General features: G+C 41.2%; 2 long non-coding RNA genes across 4 annotated transcripts; one reads left to right on the plus strand and one right to left on the minus strand.

Moving 5' to 3' along the window:
* The first annotated feature begins 10,677 nt into the window (after window positions 1–10,677).
* Window positions 10,678–18,321, plus strand: LOC133493018 (uncharacterized). 3 transcript variants are annotated; one of them, XR_009792826.1, is made up of 4 exons: window positions 10,678–10,994; window positions 11,398–11,507; window positions 17,653–17,769; window positions 18,112–18,321. It is a non-coding gene; the product is annotated as an uncharacterized LOC133493018 (long non-coding RNA). The 3 variants fall into 3 exon arrangements; XR_009792827.1 differs by having other exon boundaries at window positions 10,678–10,978; XR_009792825.1 differs by having other exon boundaries at window positions 10,678–10,868.
* On the minus strand, window positions 11,527–13,248 carry LOC133493019 (uncharacterized). Its single transcript, XR_009792828.1, has 3 exons — window positions 13,014–13,248; window positions 12,842–12,912; window positions 11,527–12,505 (listed from the first exon to the last, which is right to left on the minus strand). It is a non-coding gene; the product is annotated as an uncharacterized LOC133493019 (long non-coding RNA).
* Window positions 18,322–19,356: the final 1,035 nt, after the last annotated feature.

Here is a 19,356-nt window from a genome sequence, read left to right on the forward strand (position 1 = left end):
AGTTTAATATTCATTCTTGCGCTAGAAGAGTTGTACTGTACTACTTTATTCATGCGCAGTGTATTTTTTATGTACATATTTTGCTTCTCTGCCCCCATTCTATGTTGCATTCCCATAGTAAAAATGACACTAAAGGAAAAGGGGGAAACACATTCCATGGTGATTTACTGGTGCTATTAGATTATTGACGATCCAAGGACAAGGTTGTAGGGGCCCAGTAGTGGCCTCTTCAACCACAGTTGAACACAACTTGAACTGCAATTTGGAACAGTTGAACCAATATTGATACACCCACCCATTCATTTTCTATCCCGTTGAGTTTGGACAACAGAAAAAAAAAAATGTGAAAAACAATGTGATTTAGCGCCCTCTGGTGGTGTTGACTCAACATCCCACATTCTAAAGGTACAACGGCTCAACCATGCAACAGAATCTCTCAGAATTCACAAATTTTGATGTGTACCATTGTGAATATTAAAATTCAAAAACAAAATCCAACTCATCAACATATAATTGCCATCAATATCAATGCATAATGCACAAATCCAATGGTGTGGCAAATATGTCATATGTCTAACCACTTGCAAGGTAACAAGATAAATATTACTGTTGATAAAACACAATGTCTGGACACGCCATAAACAAAAAGTCCTTTTGATTTATCGCCTCCCCCGTTTGTCATCATCTCCATAAAATGGAGCGTTTAGCCCTAAAATAACCCTTGACCTCACATCACTGTGGTGCCTTTTGGATCTTGTCACACAGGGGGTGTTCGCATGACACGGGGGAGGAGAAACATATTGAGGCCACTTTGTTTGGAAGGTAACCCTGCTGCTGAAAACGCAGGCCTCTAGGTCTCTCTCAATCCACAATCTAGCCATCCTACGTTCCCTGCATGAGGGCCACACAAAACCTTTCACCTCTGAGGACACCACCCGAGCGTGACTCAAAAGGCTGCTGTCTGGCTGTCCCTGCGGGGTAGCTCAAAACATCCTTCGTCCATTTTTCTAAAAATGGTCTTGAATTGGTGAAGAGACGCTTGAAATGATCAATCCAGGAATGATCGTGATAGGGTAAATATTACAAGCACAGTTTAAAATAAATATTTTTCACGATACATTTCTGTACTCCTCATCCAAATTTCCATCCATCCACTTTCTGAGCCGCTTATCCTCACGAGGGCCACGGGAGTGCTGGAGCCTATCCCAGCTGTCATCGGGCAGGAGGTGGAACTGGTTGCCAGCCAATCGCAGGGCACATGGAGACACTCATTCACACGTTGGGAAAATTCAGGGCCGTGGGGTTTTCTCCAGTTCCTCCCACATTCCAAAAACATGCATGCAAGGAGATTGACTGCAAACACTAAATTGTGTGAATGTTTTTTTCTTTTTTTAAATCTTTGACTTGCATTGAAATTCTCTGGCAACCAATCCAGGGTGTAGCGCACACCTCTGCCAAAATCTTTTGGCGTAGGAGCTCCAGCTCAACTGTGACGTTTGTGAGGATAAGCACTATGGAAAATTAATGAATAAGGGATCCAAAATCAACATTATTGGCAGAAATAGAAAGCAAAAAAAAAAAAAAGAAAACTTGACCTTTCATCAGATGACCATAAAACGCATATGTCATGCAGCAAGTGTTGGGCGGGATCCCAGTTTTCTTATATTGACTTTTCTCGAGTGTCTGCTATGACTGGTTGCATTTGTGTCATGCTAATCATTGCTTTCGTCTGTCCCGTGTGTTTGCTTGGCGCTGCCGTAGCGCCGCCGCCGTTTGACGCTCACCTTTGGTAGACACACAAGACTGTTTGGAATGCGTGTGGGAGAGGACAGTCCTGAGCAAACAGACTCCTCTTCCACTGTCATCTTTGTTTACTCGCTATTGTTCAGGGCTTCTGTGTGGCGATGAGGAACAAGTGATTTATGTGTGTGGTGACAATAACAAGTGTTTGGGCTGAGACGGCGCCGGTGGAGTTGTCCATCTTGTACACTCAGTTGGCCCCCCGAGGGTCCGCATTAGCTTTGTGCATCTGCATTAAGAGAATTTTCACAACTTTTGTTTTTTTTTATTTTTGTACTCCAAAGTTCATCTTGGAGCATAGAAAGCAAACATTTAAAATACCAGTTTTGAGCGTGGACATTTTTATGACACTGTATTGTTTCCGTTTGAGCAAGGCTTGCTAAACAGTTTCGCTCAAGCTGTAATCATCAGGAAAATAACACACAATTACTTCTGGAATTTCTCATTATACACATCTTGAAACAAATAATATTTGAAATCTGAAGTCATACAGGCTATAGGTCACATTTATGGTGGCAAAGGTTTTGAAATGATTTATTAAGGTCAGTCAGTGGCTATTGCGGATCTGTATGTATGTATGTGTATATATATATATATATATATATATATATATATATATATATATATATATATATATATATATATATATATTTTTTTTTTCCACTTGAATGTCTACATTTCAATTAAATGATTTCAGCAAAAAAGTTAACGTATTACAAATAACCTTTGTGGCTTTGGTCTCTTAAAAAATATCCCAAATGTTTGTAATGAAGTCAACTTTTTTTTCCCTCCTTCCCCTTTTCCAATTTCCTACGCAGCATCTGATCTCGTTGATCTTGTTTTTCTTCCGTACTTCCTGAAAAATGAATAATAGTTCTGTCATCTGATGGAGTGTGGGCTTCTGGGTTGTCTCCTTCCTGTTCCCTTGCCTTATCTTGCGCATGGAGTCTGGCCTACTTTGGTGTCAAGCCCTGGCTCGCTCCCCCTCCGCGGAGACGGACAGATAGACACACGAGGGGGGGCTTCAACTTAGGCGCCTGACACTTTATTCATAGCGCACCTCCCAAAGAGTTGAGCAAAGGCAGGAAGCTCCTAGGAGCTCCTTCCTTCCCCAGACTGAGACACACAGGAAGCATTTTGCTTACAGGCTGTTGGTTTTTCAATGCTCAGCAGTGAGGGCGGATGGTGGGAAGACTTCAGGGGCGTTCAGTGAGGGGACAGAGTTACTTGAGGCCTCGCCATGAGGTCCTCGTTTTTGCCCGGTGGCCATTACTGTGACAGACTGTTTACGATTACAGGCAGATTAGCTTTACTTCAGGGTTGATGTTGAAGCTGAAAAATATAAACAACACCAGACCGTTGTCGACGAATGCTGCCTACTGGGCTTCCAGGACTTTCTCAACGCTGGCTGAAAATGGCCTCATGTGTGCTCTAACTGCTCTTGTAGTGTTTGGTTTATTTGAGATGACAAACACGCCACACCGTAGACGTGCCCTTATCTCCACCAATAAACGAGAAAACAAGAATAATGATTTTAGCCTTCTGGACTTTGGTGCCACAGTTTGAATGTGTAAAGAAGAGCGGGTCAAAAAAAGCTGTTACGTGAAGGGAGACGGCATGGCTGGCTGCAATTTACCTTTCAACAGCTACTGTAAACAAATTCCAAATAAGGCACAGTGGAAAATCAGACACACTGGTGGTTAACGTTATAATTAAAGGCGCTGGCTCATTCATAATTTTTTGTTGTTGTTGTTGGGTTAATGAGACAAGCAATCTCTCCGGACAATAAAATCAATAACACAACAGTGTCTGTTTACAGGTTAGCCATTATGGTTTTGTAAATTGCTGAAAAACGATCCAAACAAAAGTGAGAAAACGCCTTCCATCAAACTGAATGTGTGGTTCCCTTTCTGTCCTTTAAAAAGTGTCTAATGTGCCATTGGGCAGTCCATTCTCAATTTATCTTTCGGCTAGGTTTACATCACCTTTAGAGGTGTTTAACTACAACCGAAGTGGTTGAATGTTAAAATTGAGCCGACAGAAGTAAGCCCCCCCCCACACTTTTTATCAAAATTCCAAATCCCCCCCCCCCCCCCAGATGCCACATAGACACCCCAGAAAACATTCAGCTAACACTGCGGCATATTCAGTCCTCTTGTCTTTTGTACAAGGGTTGTGACCTCCCCAGACAATTGCCCCCCCGCCTTTTATTGAAAGTATGAGGAGGGTCACAAGGCTTGGACACAAGAGGCTGTCTTCTTTGCACACACTTTGGAGACATAAATGCACATTCGCATGTGACAACACACAGGACTATTTGTCTTATCTGTTTGGGCAAACAACTGGCATCTGTGCACGGCTAAGCATGGTCCCGTGCAACAAGTTCCATGTTTTCTTAAGGGAAAAAAATGGCTGATGACGTGTTCGTGTTCCATTTCTGTTTTAATATGGAGTGCCTTAGCTACTTTAAGGCCTTTTCCAATATACAGTACGCACATATTTCAAGATGTGCAGAGTTTACGAATGATGTTGAACTTGGCTTGGTTATACATCCATAAATCAAAGTTGACTTTTTTCAAAATTAATCTTCATGGTCTTTACAAATTTACTGGATAAAAGTGAGTGTTAAGGTACTCATCGCCTCCACCTCCCATGCTGAGTACCAGAGCCAAGACAACCCACACCGTACGCACGACTCCGGCACTTCCACTCATGACATCGCTCAGCGTTCACTGAGCTATTGTGATATCAGCCAAGAAGTCCACAATTTGTGGGAAAACAAAGATTTAATGTGTGCGGTCGCAGATGGAAACCACGGCCTTGTTTTTTCAGTCAATTCCAATAACACAAGCGCGTCTGTTATACTAAAGGCTTGTCTGTCTTCCTCCGAAAGGAAGCTGGGAGACAGACCGGCAGAGGGGATGTAAAAAGGGAAGTTTGTTGGGCATACGTAGGAGCGAGCGTGTCAAGCAAAGCCCTTGGGAGGAGTGTGAGCGCTTTGTGGGGAATACGAAATACAAGGAACAGGAACTCTTTTGGTTTTAGCGATTGTGCTGTGCGTATTTCTGGAGGACTCACTTCCATATCAGGTCTCCTGGGCCCTTACACTTACATCTATTTTGTTTTGAGGAACTTCAATCTCTTTATGATGAAATATTTCAGCCCTTTGTGGGGTTTAATAGTTTTTCTGCTTAGTTTCCCAAATTCGACAAGTCTTATAGTTAATACCCATGCATATACATTACATCACTACAATGTCTCCTCAAGTGATGGAAACGACTTCATGTGTGACAACAATATTGCTGTATATTTTTGGGCTACCACTTGGATGATGATGTCTGTAAGATGTACAAGAAATTTTATTGGATTTAGCTAATTAAAATAAAATTGGTAACAACGGTAGATTGTAGTGTATAAAACCACTAACGCAAACACACAGCGTAAGTAATATTGCTCCAAGGACAGACCCCTGTGAAACACCATGACTGACCTTCGTGAGCACCACACTGTACGGCTGTGTATGGAAGTATTCCTCCATCTTCCCGATCAACCGATACTGCTATTTTTTCATCAGATGAGGATAAATCCAACAAATCAGCGGTGGGCATAAATGGTGTCCCATGTAATCGAGCCTTTGTTGCGGCACGTAAAATGTCACATCTGCTGCACGGAGGTCATGTGACTCGCGAAAATGGCCGTGCCCCTGAAAATTTGTAATTGTCGATAAAAATCTTCTCAAAACGCTATTAAATGAAAGAGGATTTAACATCACATTGTCAAAATAGAGGACATATTACATGGCCTATTGGATACATTGTTAATGCAAACCAGTGGATTTCCCCTTTAAAATGTGTTAAGACAGTTTGTTCCATATGAATTATATTTTTCAAATCTCTGTTACAGTGTAGCGCTCCTCTGCGGAAGGAGCAATGTGAAGAGACACGAATTCACAACGCGATGCCTTTCTCTTCCGGACACAACGTGCACTTTATTTAGTTCACAGCAAAAACAAGAACTTTTTGTTTCACTATTGTCACATATGAAACGTACAGTATTTTTAAAAGTGTTAATTTCACATACAGTATGTACAATTAATGTACAAATAAAGTGCATTTAAATTTTGCAACTGCAATAAACAAGGCATCAATAAACGGTCTTCATTTTAGCTCAAAAACACAACGACACGCGACAAGTTCGGCACATGTACGCTGGACAAAATGGAGGGCTCGGCGGTCGCACGTAACGCCTCTCTAGTACGACTATCACCTGACATCAATATAATGCTTAATATAATGCCTGCGGCACAAATTTTAAAGCTTGGCAGATGGTGAACAATATACGACATCGTTTGTGATGAAAAGAAAGACTTTTAACACAAAGAAATACTCATTTCATGACAACAGCATACAATGATGATTCCATTATTGACCAAGTCTTTAGATGGATGTGTGCTAGAAGTCCTCCAATTCATTAAGAAATACTAATATATATATATATATATATATATGATAAAAAATATCACAGAATTGTACAGTGTTAACACTGTAGTGTACTTGTGTGTATTTTATAGTCCCCCGAGCAGACAGAGAAGGCCTATGACAGTAAAAGCAAAATAAATATACACTTTATCTTGTCGCCCTATGGAAAAATAGACCGCTTTGGGTCGATATTACATGCAGTCAAATAAAAGAACAGCAGCTTTTCAAGACTTACCGACAATCTATCCACAGTACAAACAGTTCATCAACCTAAAACCGAGTTTAGTGTTTGTGGCGAAGAGGCACACGGGGCCCAATACAAAACTAGCCAGACCTGAGAGGCGACCATCTTTGTTTGCACTACACTGGAAATTCAGTCACTGAATAGCAACAAAAAAAATGTGCACGCCAAGAGCGAAGGGGTTGCAGGTAGGAAATTAGCATCATACAACTAAGGATGTTTAAACAACGATTACCATTATGTGTTTTTCCTACTAGATTTGCATTTATTGCTTTTACTTTCTGTGTATTATAATAAATAATTCTCTTGCAAGGAAGTGGAATACAAATTGTGCTTTTACTAAGATAACACTCAGTATTCATGTCAATATAGTATGTTTATTATTTTAATTGCTATTTGCACTGCTGTTGAACTGCCTCCCTTTACAGTCAAAATTAATGAAGTGAGCAAACACCAATTACAACAAGGCAGATTTTATTCCATGTATTTATTTACTTATTTATTTATTTATTTATTTATACCCTCTGTATCAGATATCTTTGTGTTAAGTACAGCACATCTACATACTTGATTAAATGTGCAGTTGTTATACATATAAATATGAGGGCTTCAATATATGCTAAATGCATTTTGATAAAAATGTGTCTGATGATAGAAATAATATTGGTCTTTGGAGTGCCTGGCCATCCATCAGGTGTTGAATGAAACAAGCACATTTTAAAAACATTTTGTTATCTACCCTTTTGTACAAATGATCTGTAAGTAAGCCTTTTAGCATTTTACTGAATTGAGACATCACAATTTTGCAAATTTACATAAAAACCATCCCACACCGATTTTCTGCGCCCCTGGACTGCCATTTTCAAGCAATGGACTTCACATAAACCCGATTATGCCAAGGTCAAAAAGATAATCACGGATACAGTTTGAGCGCAAATTAGCATAAGCTAAAAGTGTTAGCAGTGTTAGCTTCTGTAAGATACTTTGAATGTCTAGCGACATTTTTGATGTTGCTGTAGATTTATATTTATGTCTGCCTACATTAACTCATTCAACTAATCCAACAGCTTTGCACCAGCAAGATTTATATGCAATTTAAATACACAGGAGCAGGGGTGTCGAGACTTTTTTTTTTTTTACGCCAAGATCTACTTTTCAAGCAGCCAGCCTCTCGCAAATTATCTCCAGAGGTTTTTAGGGCTGATCAATGCTCCCCAACAGTTTTAAGGTTAATGTTAGGTTGCCTCTTATATTTAAAATACAGAAATAGCTTTTTCTGCACTGTATTGTCTGTGCTTTCATCCTTGATCAGGCTGTGCCAAGGTGGAATTTTAACATTATACACCATCTCATCCTGCACTTTCCACTTTGGCTTCAGACCAGACCTTTCCCACTCGGAAAAGAGAAAATCTCATCGAGTTTAACCACTATTTCTTTGAATATTCACATATTCCAACAGTCATTGCATCTTAATACAACAGCCTGTCTTTTTTTTAACTTTCTCCATTAAAATTGACAGTAAACATAAGCAGCATGTCTAGCCTGTCCTTGCTCTATGTTGCCCAGACTGTGTTGCTAACTAAAGCACCGGTGGTTGGCGCTGTCACTATAAAACACATTGATGGGTTGCGTAAGTACTGGAAAATTTGTAATTATGAGTGTACCCCTTTAAGAGGAGAGGGGGCCATTGAGCACCCCTGCACTGGAGGGAATATCTCTTGCTCTGGGGGGAGTCCTAAAGTTTCCAGAAGTCTCCAGTAATACCATAAAAAATTGTTAGTTGCTTTTTTGGGGGATAAAAAAGTCACTTTTCAGGTCGGAAAAAAAATTATTAAATTGAACAAAATAAATACATCACAAACCAAAGTTGACGTTTTATTGACAGGTAGGTAAGTGAGCTGCAAGTCTTTATCCTTGGAATATTTTGAAAGAATATTGCAATCAGAAAAAGTGACACATCTGCTTCATATATCATATTTCCCTCTATTTTAAATTATTGACTGAGCTATAAAGGTGTACTTTTCTCTGAACATATTCGGGCTGTCCCCAAAGAGTCTACAGTGGGATTTGGGGATACACAAACGCAAAAGGAATCGTGCCCCCGAGTGATGGCGTCAGCTGGGCTTGTCTCAGGAACATGATGGGGGTGGGGGGTGGGTCTCCTCCATGTCTTTTAATAAGTTCTTTGTCTGTTTGTCAGGAGGAGATGGCCCCCCGAGGCCAGGGCAGGTTCTCAATCAATGCATGAAGAAATAGTCCTACTTCATATTTGCTTATTGGACCATGAAACTCTTTATACTTCCAATTTTTTTTTTTTGTGCTACCGTATTTTGGCTCAAATGCAAAATACTTCTATATAGTACACTATGCATACACCTTCATACACACTTTCATGCTCTTTTGCCTACAACTCAGGGGTATTGCTGTTTTATTCCCAGTAAAGGATCCGTCAAGTTAGAAGGTCAGTGACCTTCCGAAAAATATTGTTTGATTTCTTTGATCTTTGTGGAGGAGGCTTTGCTATTCTACAGATGTACCTAATGAAGTGTCACGCGAATGTGTGTCACAGGATAGGACTTGTCATGGCGTTGTTAATGGTTGCCATTATTTCTGCTGGCATCCAAATGGCAGCGTGTTAAAGGCGATAAGTGATAATTCCCTGGACCTGGAGCCAGTTTAATTAAGAATGCTGTTAAAAGAGGAAGTCACACTGAGGTGGAAAATTGGATTTTTTTACACTGAAAAAAAAAAGTGCAGGGTATTGTAAAATGCCAAAGATCAGGCCATAAAGCACAGCAGGAGTTTAGGAGAAGTTTCTTTCCCTTACATGCATGCAAACTTCAAAATCGCTTTTGTAGGAATTACCAAACACTTTTTTTTCCAACTGCAGCATTTCTTCACAAAGAGAAGCTTGTCTGAGTCAAGGTTTCTCACTTAACCAGAACAACCCCCTCCGCTAATGCGGTCAAACACTTTTGTACACCCTCTTAATCTTGGTAGTAACTCAAATAATATTTAATATGAACCATCAGCATAAAACTAATATGCCACCGTCAGCCTCCCTCGCTGCTCGCACTCTAGAACAACATACACATTGTGGAATGCCTCCCCATCTCCCTGATAAATCCCGGCTTATGATTTCCCGCCTTGCATCTTGCGTAAAAATGTTCTTTCAACATGGAACATATCTGACCATTTGCTGAGCTCGAATGTGAGCAACATTGCTTTGAACTTTATTTATTTAGCTATTATGCTGTGCACAAATGGAATAAATTCCCAACAGAGGTGAGGTCAGCCCCAAGTATGAATGTTTTTAAATCCAGGTTGAAAACTCTTCTTTTTTCTCATACTTTTTAGAATATATCCACTTTTTGATCGGATTGCTTGCACTGTATGCGGTTTTAATTGTCTTTTTTTTTTAATATTGTGCTCGTCATTTTTGCTGTTTTTATCCCGTTTTAAATGTTTTATCTCTTTGTTTTCAAATGCCTTTAAACATATAAAGCACATTGAGTTATTTCGTGTATGAAATGCACTATACAAAGAAATTTGCTTTGCTTTTGCTTTAAACTTGAAAAGAAAATAATAAAAAAAGAATATAGTCATTGTTAGTGAAGGGCCAGAAAGAAAGAGGAAAAGTTATCTAATAATGTTTGTGTTGTGTTGGCCCAACCGAGCCTCCCTTTTGCCATGACAGGCTTTATCTTCTTCACATATCAGGAAAGATCACATCATGGTTATGGCTGCTGACCTCTAGGTGCTTGAGCTTTTGGGGGAAAAAAAAAACCCCTTTTAACAGAACAAGTTTGAACTGTGCACACATAAATTCATCTGGAGTTTAAATCTGTGAAAGTATGGTCAGAGGAGCCAATTTTATCCCTTTGAAACTTAACTGTGTAGTGTAGTATAATTACCTTGCAGGAGTCTTTCCCCAACAATCACAATGTATTTTTGTATGATCAATATAAATGCCCTAGTGTGAAGAAAGAAGCAAAATATGTTTTTTGCACCAAAAACAAACCTGACATTCACGACATCCTTCTGAACTTGTTGGGAGTCGTGTATCGTGTAACTCAATCTGCATTCAAAGTGTACTTTGCTCAGACCGTGCTGAATCTCTCTGAGGTGCCTGACTCCTTCTGCCCCCCACCCAAAAAAATGACACACGCTCCAAGCAGCACTGTCACCCCCCTTGTCCAGGTCCTTTAAAATCCTCTTCCATCCTTTCATGTGAATAAAGTGCCTATTGTGTGTGCAGTTTGTTGGCAAAGAGGCCTGTAGGTGTGGCCTGGAGTCGGATTCTGGGAGGCTTTGAAGAGAGAACGTCACTGTTTGGTTCTTGCATGAAGGTTTAAAATTCACCTTTTTATTTCAATTATGTCAGATACCTCCAATGATGTACAGTTATGGTTGTACACACCATGGTTGAAGTTTTTTGTCAACCCCCCTACAGCGAAGTGTAAATTTATTAGATTGTTAGTGAAACTAGTAGATTGTTTTCAGTTGTTTTTGTAGGTCTTTGTCAATAAATTGGCGGTACTTGGTTTGTAAACTTAGCCTGTGTCACAGGGAGCAATGCATTGTTTTGTTTTTTTAAATTCTTGTCTAACTTTTATTCAGCTAATTATCAAAATTTGAAGGGTTCATGATTGTCATCATCATCAGGGACAGTGACCCAGAAATGGATTAATCCCATCAAAGAAGAGTGTACTGTGTACTGTAATTACTACTATCTAATATTCCATAACAGCGTCAGTATTTGCAAACAGAGTTTCATTCTAGCAAAGTTCCATGTTAGGACAAATCTGAATTTCACCTGCGATGCCATCTTCCTCTCCCCGCTCTGACTCAATTTTTTCCCCCTGGTGGTCTTTTCAGGATGAGTGTCTTTGAAGCTGAGCCCCTCTCAAAGGGCGCCCAACTCAGCCTGAGTGACACAACCGGCCTGCCTGGCAGACTTCAAATAGACAGGTCGGCCAGATCTGACAGTGAGTAAAGCACCCCCCACCCCCACAATTCTGTACCTCTTAACCCACGCGTCCACATAAACTTGAACTGTCCTTTGAGCTTGTAATTAAAACCACACTGGCTGCAACACACTTGAGTTGTTTGGGCTTCAGACGTGCTGCTGGGGCCAAAGGCCACGGTGGGGTTCTACCCATTTTTTGCGGGAAAACAATGGGCCCATGATTAAACAGCGAGGCTCCAAATGATTCAGACGTGACAAATTCCTTTTATCATACGTTTATCATAAGTGGCCAATAAAGATGATTCTGAAGTATTGTGGCTCGGGGCTTTAAGATGTGAAGATGACCTGTAAGAAAATGCCTGTTGACCTTTTAAACATTTCAATAAATTTGACAATAAATATTCTGTTCCCAGGTCAAACTATCCCTATTAAGAAAACCTTTCCATTTTGTCAGCACGATTGCACATTCCTAACTGTCAAAGTGTGTACAAATCTTAACCACAGATATGCGGCCCAAGTTTATTGACAAATGACAAAGTTGTATGAGCTGTACGCCTCATACATCTTACTTTGTGACACTCCTACTGGCCATACGAGTCTAAAAGTGGATCGCTATGTAATGTGAAAAAATAAAAGGGTCATTTCAGAGTTGAAGAACAAACTGAATTATATAATATTGAAAAACCTATTCTGACAAGGGTTGTGTTAATTGACATCACAACTGCATGTTTCTACATCTAGTGCATGGGTTATTTGAAATTTCATGCTGGCTGGTGAAAACTATTTTACTTTTATTGCACTTTCATTATTTGCTTAAATATGACCTGATACATTTAATCAACAGATAAAGTGTTGCCTATTTGCTAATCAGACAAGGATGTGTTGTGGAGCTGGTGGTTGTCCTTGATCTTTGTACGCAGAAAACCGGCTGGCGCCATCCTCCTCTCCCAAGCGTTGCCGTGGAGATGAATGACACCGGATAAGGAGCATAAGTTACCATCCCAGCACTGGACCAGACTCCGGGAGGGGTGGGGGGGGATGGGGGGGTGGAATTTTACCATGGACCCATACATATAAAAACCTTGTGTTACTGGGCAGCTTTTGTCTTCTTCTTTGGCTATCCTGCCAGAAGACACACGTCTCGTGTGCGGCAGATACCTAGATAAGACCCGTCTGTATTGCACATTGCTAACGTTTTCTAATCATTGGTCATATCTTCCTCGACTCGTGAACACACGTAGGGTCTAAACTCGTAAATCCCTACACTGGGGACAAAAGATGTCCTACAATTTTTGAATGGCCCAAAACCACCAACATGAGATTTGACAACTTGACCATCTGAGAATGGCTTACTTCATTGAAATTGCTGAGTTCTTGTGTCTTCTGGTGTGTAGTGTTCTCATGTTCTTCTTGCTGAGGCGCTCCTTTTTTGGATTATCACAAAAAAAAAAAACAACATGTATATATATATATATATACAAGGGTTAAAAATCAAACTACAAATTCAGGGTTAATCCCTACGTACTCTGAATTCTGGAATGTAAGTCATACATGCAGAACCTTTGGCCGGACTTGGAATTGACTACAAGAGCTTCGAACTTGAGTGGCATAAGGCAGTGACTTACTTTAGTCTTAAAAACAATGACGTTCCAATAAGGACAGTTATGGCACCAATGGACTCATCATCTAATTGAAGCTTTTAGGGATGCTTTATGAGGAGTTTTAAAGGGATTCCATACTGTGGCATGCATCCCATGTCACTAAGTAGAAGTAAGTAAACACAACCAAACTGTCTTTGGCTCTTTGTTTGTTTGACTCGTTACAGCGTGACATTTATTAGCTCGGTGTTCTTTTTCATTGGGGCTTTTAGCTCCATTAGTTTCTTACGTTTGCCTTTTATATGTCTAGGAGTGTTTATCTATGACGGGGGTGCGTGGAGGGAAGGGCTGGGGGAAAGGAGGGGAAAGGAAACACAGCGTGCCAGAACTAGTCACTCAGCAGTCGATTAGTGACAAGCCATCCTGTCTGAGATGTCAGAGAAAGCCTCTTGGCTGTGACACGCTCATCCCGATTATCTCCAGCCTCTATGAACACTCCTTGGTTACATTCACAAGTCTTCTAATTGCTAATTCTGCCTAATGGATGTGAAGTAAAGTGTCTCTGCGTCTATTGGGGCCACTGGGGAAAGCGTCGAGGGGTTGAGGTCACATTGTGGAGACCTCCCTCAGGGGAATTTCTGCTCCGTCTGAGCACTTTACAGGATTATTTAGGCTAACTTTCATCTCCATTGCTGCTTTAGGAGTTTGCTGAGTGCCTTGACCTTCTGATCTCTGCCTCTGTTCCCTTGCTCTGTTCGGAGGGAAAATTCCAAGTGAAGTGTCTCCCGACCGCAGTCTAATCAGTATCATCCCAGTTAAGATCACCCTCAGCAAAAAGAGACTGGGTGTCATTACAGGACTAGGAGCCCACAAGGTCAAGTTTGCACAATAGCTTTTTGTTTTGTTTTGTTTTGTTTTTTTCTTACAAAGGTTAAGAGAAGTTGATGTGCCAGTGGAGTGTTTCTCTTTGTGGTACGCCAGGACTGAAGATGACATACAGTTTTGGGTGTGAATGGTAAATACAGGACACTGGAACCACTCACAGCAATTCTGGACACCTGATTATGAATATGCAGTGTTGAGATGATTAGCAGCACTCTTGTGATCTGTCTGCATTAAAGGGTTAAAAATTTAAATAAATCCAAGCTTTCGTGGCTGGAATTCAAATCTACCTAAAATTGCAATCATAGAAAATTGCCCCAAAAACTGTAATTTGATTCTCATTAATGTAATGGATTATGATTACAAAATGTTTTTAATTAAATGACGTCATCTCATTACATGTAATTTGTTTTCCCGCAACACTGCTAATGTGTTTGTGTGGTAAGTGTTTTTTAAAAAGCACGTCTCTGTGATGCACGCCTACGGAATTCAGCCGCTTGGTGCAGGGTCATTCTGTAATTGCTATACACAACTCTTATGATTATGTCCTGATTACTTCCTGGAGTGTCCTCTCATTTACTTTCTTTTGTTTGTCTTGTGGCAAAGTTAGAGCCAGCCTTGTCTCTGTTGCCAGGATACACATGCCAAAACCCCCTTCGCACTTTCCCCCGTGGGCCGTGGTGGCCACTGCCCAGTCCATGACTGAGAGAAAGAGGAAGGGGAGGTAGAACACGAGGGCTGATCAAAGTTTAGCCAGTGCCCCACTGTTCTCCAAATAAATCCCCCCTCTGCTGAGCTCTCAGTGCCAGCCTTGTTTCAATAAGTCTCCCTTATTGTGCACACAGTCAGAGGTCTTTGAGCCCCGCCGTCCACTGTGAGCTTCGCAGAGGATTACATGTCTAAATATACGCTGTGAGAACCTCCGTCTGCAGGCGGGTGTGTGCATGTGTGTTTGTACATGTGTGAGAAGCATTTAGTGATTCTGTTAAATTAAGCAGAGTTGAATAGGATCAGAATGTGTAACTACTGTCATCTTCCGAGCAGTCCAGGCTTACCAATACTTTTGAGAATGACCAAGGAATCGTCTTTCTGATTTCTTGTTGTTAGCATAATTCCATAATTTGGAAAATGAGATGTGTGTTTTATAAACATTTTTGCTTATTGTTATTCGCTAATGTACAGTATAAGGTGTTTTTCCCACCCTGCAGGGAAATCTGATTTGTTACTCAAAACCTGAAACTATTTGCTTGCGATCGTATCCGATTTCTTGCATACTCACAAGCGCTTTGCATTATCCTTTCTGAATGGCTACTTATGGTAACAGGATCAGTATGAATGTGCAAGCAGTGGAAAATATACATTTGGAATAAAACCTCTAACAAGATATTACCACTGTGCAAAGGAGTTAATTGAGCTTTGTTTGCAACCTCAAACGGTCATTTTTCGGAACCGTTGTAATTCTTAATTTGTCTAGAAAAACCTGTTTGCTGTTATAAAAGTCAATTGAGTTGCCTGCCACTTGCTGGAGTGGATGTGTTTTTTGTTGACATCACCACATGACTTGATGGTTAGAAAGGAGGGGTTGACTTCTAGAGTTTCTTACCAACCAGACCACTCAAGATATGGCTACACCCAAAAAGGTGGTGTGGGTTCTTAATGTCAAGCCTGATGGAAGCCAAAGGCTTCAATGAGTAATTTCATAAATATAGTGGCAGGTGGGACTTGTTGGACATGCCTCCTCTCTCCTTTACAATTGGTGGGTAATGTTCCTGACCTCCTCACCTCACCGGGGGCCTTGGCAGCTGGGGTGCCTCAACCCCTGCAACCCAAACCATTGACTCCCTTGAGTGTGTACTGTGTTTGTGAATAGGCTTTTATGTCTATCTGTGTATATACGTTGCCACATGGTCACCTACGTTTCCTTGGTCGCTGGCCATCTTTCAGCTGTCCCACACACACACACGCAAAGTTTTTCGTACTGTCCAGATAGTGCAGCTGCCTCCCATTCACATGAAAACTCTTTGGCGGCAGCTCTAGGTTAATATTTCCCATCTACTACTGGAAACAAATCTTCCTCGTCCTAGTTATCCAGAAACCCTTTGTGGCAACACTTTGTCGGTCATTGCTGTGCCTCCCCCGTAGAGTGGATCAGTCGCAGAACCGCTTCATATAAACATGTCAGGAGAAAAAACGGAGGTGGGGTGAAGAGATGCAGGGTCACTTACCTGGGTTGGGAAAATGAAGCCAGAGACACACACCTTGTTTTAGGAGATTTGGGGAAGGTGACGTGTGCCTAAGCATCAGAAGAAAGTCTGAAGTATTACTCGACTGCTTTACGTAGTCGGTAGTTGATGATGACAAGGTGTTGATGGTTACGGTTTACTAGATGTTAAGAGAGCAGAGAGCCCCCAGTCTCTGTGTGGCTTCACATTAAAGGCCATGTGTTGGCCAATTGGGGCACTTATCTTTTTGGCATTGTTGAATAGTTCATTAAAAGAAAAAAAAAAGATAGATGTGTCATTATGTGTGTGTTTTCGGTTTCATCCTGCCAACAAGGACTTTGGACAAGCAAGGTCTGTCTTCATCTGGCATTGCGGTTAGTAGTCCAAAGGGATGACCATCCAGCCAAATGTGGCTTTGGCTGAAAGCTATTCCTCTTGGTTTGCTTTTCACTCACTTTAAAAGTGAAAAACCTGACTCTTGCCCAAAGTTGTCTTCTTTCAAGAGTCTGTAAGCAATGAACTTGTAAATGTATTCTCAGAATACTGTAGTCATGCTGCCAGGTTCAGAAACTGATGTTTGCTTCATTTTGTTGGATCGTTGGTGTATTCCAACAAACCTGCTAGACTAGCAGGGGCCCTATCTGAAGGGATTCCTGACACAGACATGTTGTCATTGCAGTGTTATAGCAGTGATTTGTCATCGATATAGGCTGATGTTTGCCATCTCTCGGTGGCGGGGGACATCTTCACCTCGAGACCCAAGGCAATGGCTTGGGTTGCCTGCCCTTTTACGGAGTCTCTGGGGGTTGTAGTCAATGTTTCAAATATCATATCATGCAAATACACCACTTCATATTCTATCCACTGTCAATAAAATAAAAAAGCTCAGCCAATCATATTTATTAACATCCAGCAGAGGAACATTATCGTAAATTTGGGCTCGTTTTTCTTGACATGGGAAACGCTTTAAACCACTAATCAGTTATTCTTTATTTTTTAATATCACATTTTTAATATTGATGACTTTGTTTGACAGAGTGCTTACCACCATATTTGACATCCGATGGTGAGGAGATAGCAGAGTAGGTTGACCACAGCCTGCCAGATGTTTGGCTTATTTATTTGGATGGGTGGGGGGGATCGCTGCTTTAAGACCAAATCCTCCCATTACAATTCTTCTTACTCGAGAAACAAACTGCGTAGCATTCTCGGAAAATATGTGTTCCCCTTATTGTCTCACAACCACAGTACATTTTGTTCTGCTTGTCTGATCTTGCATCCTTCCTGTCGTAGTCAATAAGAAACATCGACCCTTGTGAGTGTAAGCACATGTGCAGCCAGCATTGTTAAAGTTTTCATTTATATGGCCTGGTTTATAGTCTTCCACAGTTTAGATTATGGAGACAAGTCCACTTTGCTGTAAATATCTCACCATCATGTGACAGTGTCTAAATGTCCCCAGTGATTGACCGCCAACCAGTCCAAGGAAACCCACTCCGAGCCTCAAAGTGATTGCCGATAGGCTGGACTGGAGCTCACCTGCAAAATGAATGTGGACAACCTTGACCATCCCAGTCAGGTGAGTGAAACATTGATATTATGCAAGTGTCCCACCATACATGCAGTGAAAATCTCCAACCTGTTGGGGTCAGCCATGACTCGATGCTGTGCCTCTCAGCCGGTAAGAGACAAAAGGGAATTCCTCAACCTCCTTATCGGTTGTGTACACATGCAAATGTTTCCTATTGATTTTAGACGTCTCGCTAGCTTACCACTGTTGTCCATAACCGATATTGTTTGGATGCTATATGCATCTGTAATTACTCTGAAGTGTCAAACGTGTTACGTAAAACTGAATTACTTTGTTTGAAAGACCAGTTACAGCAAAATTCTCTTGTGCTTCCTGTTCTTCCTGTTCCAGACTCAAAGTCCGATCGATCAAAGGCAGCCTATCCTCACGCTGTGTCTACCGGGGGTGTATTGAGGAAGTGATGACCTCTGACCCTTAACTGACAGCAGGCCTGATACAGGAAAGGGTCAGGGGGTCGCAACAGAGGCTCTTTCACACCTCACACACTGCTGCACAACGGATGGGGTGGTTTTTTTTTTTTTTTTTTTTTTTTTTGGGGGGGGGGTGTTGCTCCCCTGCCTGTGAGCCTCCGGTAGCCAAACAGCCCTCACATGAGAAAGCAGACAAAAGTCGGCGCGATGATATCAAAGAAGGTATCATGTTTGTCTGGAGTCTAGACGGTGAAGTATGTGCCTCGGAGAACTTAGCCTTCCTTGTTATCTAACGGGGCTAATGGGCTTTGTGGATGCGGTATTGCCAAAACATGCAGTGTATATCAAACTACTTTTCAAAACAAACTTGGAGCACAAACTCCATCTTACATTAATACATGCCCAAATGTTTCAGATGTTACATATGCTACCCGGTTCATTCTGGTACACTGACTATCCCAGTTAGCCAGGGTACATCATGGACTTTTACACAATTTTCTCTCTCTATTATGCAGTATTCGAATAGGAATTTTGGGGTCCTTCACATGACAACAACGTCGGTGATCTAAAGCATCCCAATGACATACTAATCACACTTTGTCATCGATTCAGTGTCTGCTTTCCTTTATGTACTGCAGTATCAAAGCCACACAGTGGAGGATATTACAATAGCAAAGCTTTGATCCGGTGACTGCTTGTTTTCTGTGGCCCTCAACGGCAGACCTTTTATCTGGTTCAGAAGCTGGAATTCACTGCGGCTTGAGTAAGAACACGATTGCCAATAATAACCCCCTGAGAGAATTGGAGGGAGGGCAGGAAGCCTTCAAGCAATAGATGCGTGTCACTTGTAGGTTAGAGTTTTAAACTTGTCTGGCCTCCTTTCTATTCACACTTCATTATTATTAACTTCATTATTATCAGTAGAATTGAATGAAAAGCTAACGTACTCCACTAATTTAGCGACAAACTGAAACATTCTAAACCTTGTAAGCTATTCATTTATTCTTTTTCACAAACGGAAAGAGCAAAGACAAAAGGAATGTGTGTGCTTTCACAAGGGTTTTGAGCCGAGGACATGAGGAAGCAATAAGAGCAGAAAGCCAAAGCAAACGCTGTCTGTCGTTCTGTGTGTCGCCTCTTTATTTGGACACACAGGCAGCGGGTA

This window comes from Syngnathoides biaculeatus, chromosome 19, assembly GCF_019802595.1.
Source record: "Syngnathoides biaculeatus isolate LvHL_M chromosome 19, ASM1980259v1, whole genome shotgun sequence".
Lineage (NCBI taxonomy): Eukaryota > Metazoa > Chordata > Actinopteri > Syngnathiformes > Syngnathidae > Syngnathoides > Syngnathoides biaculeatus.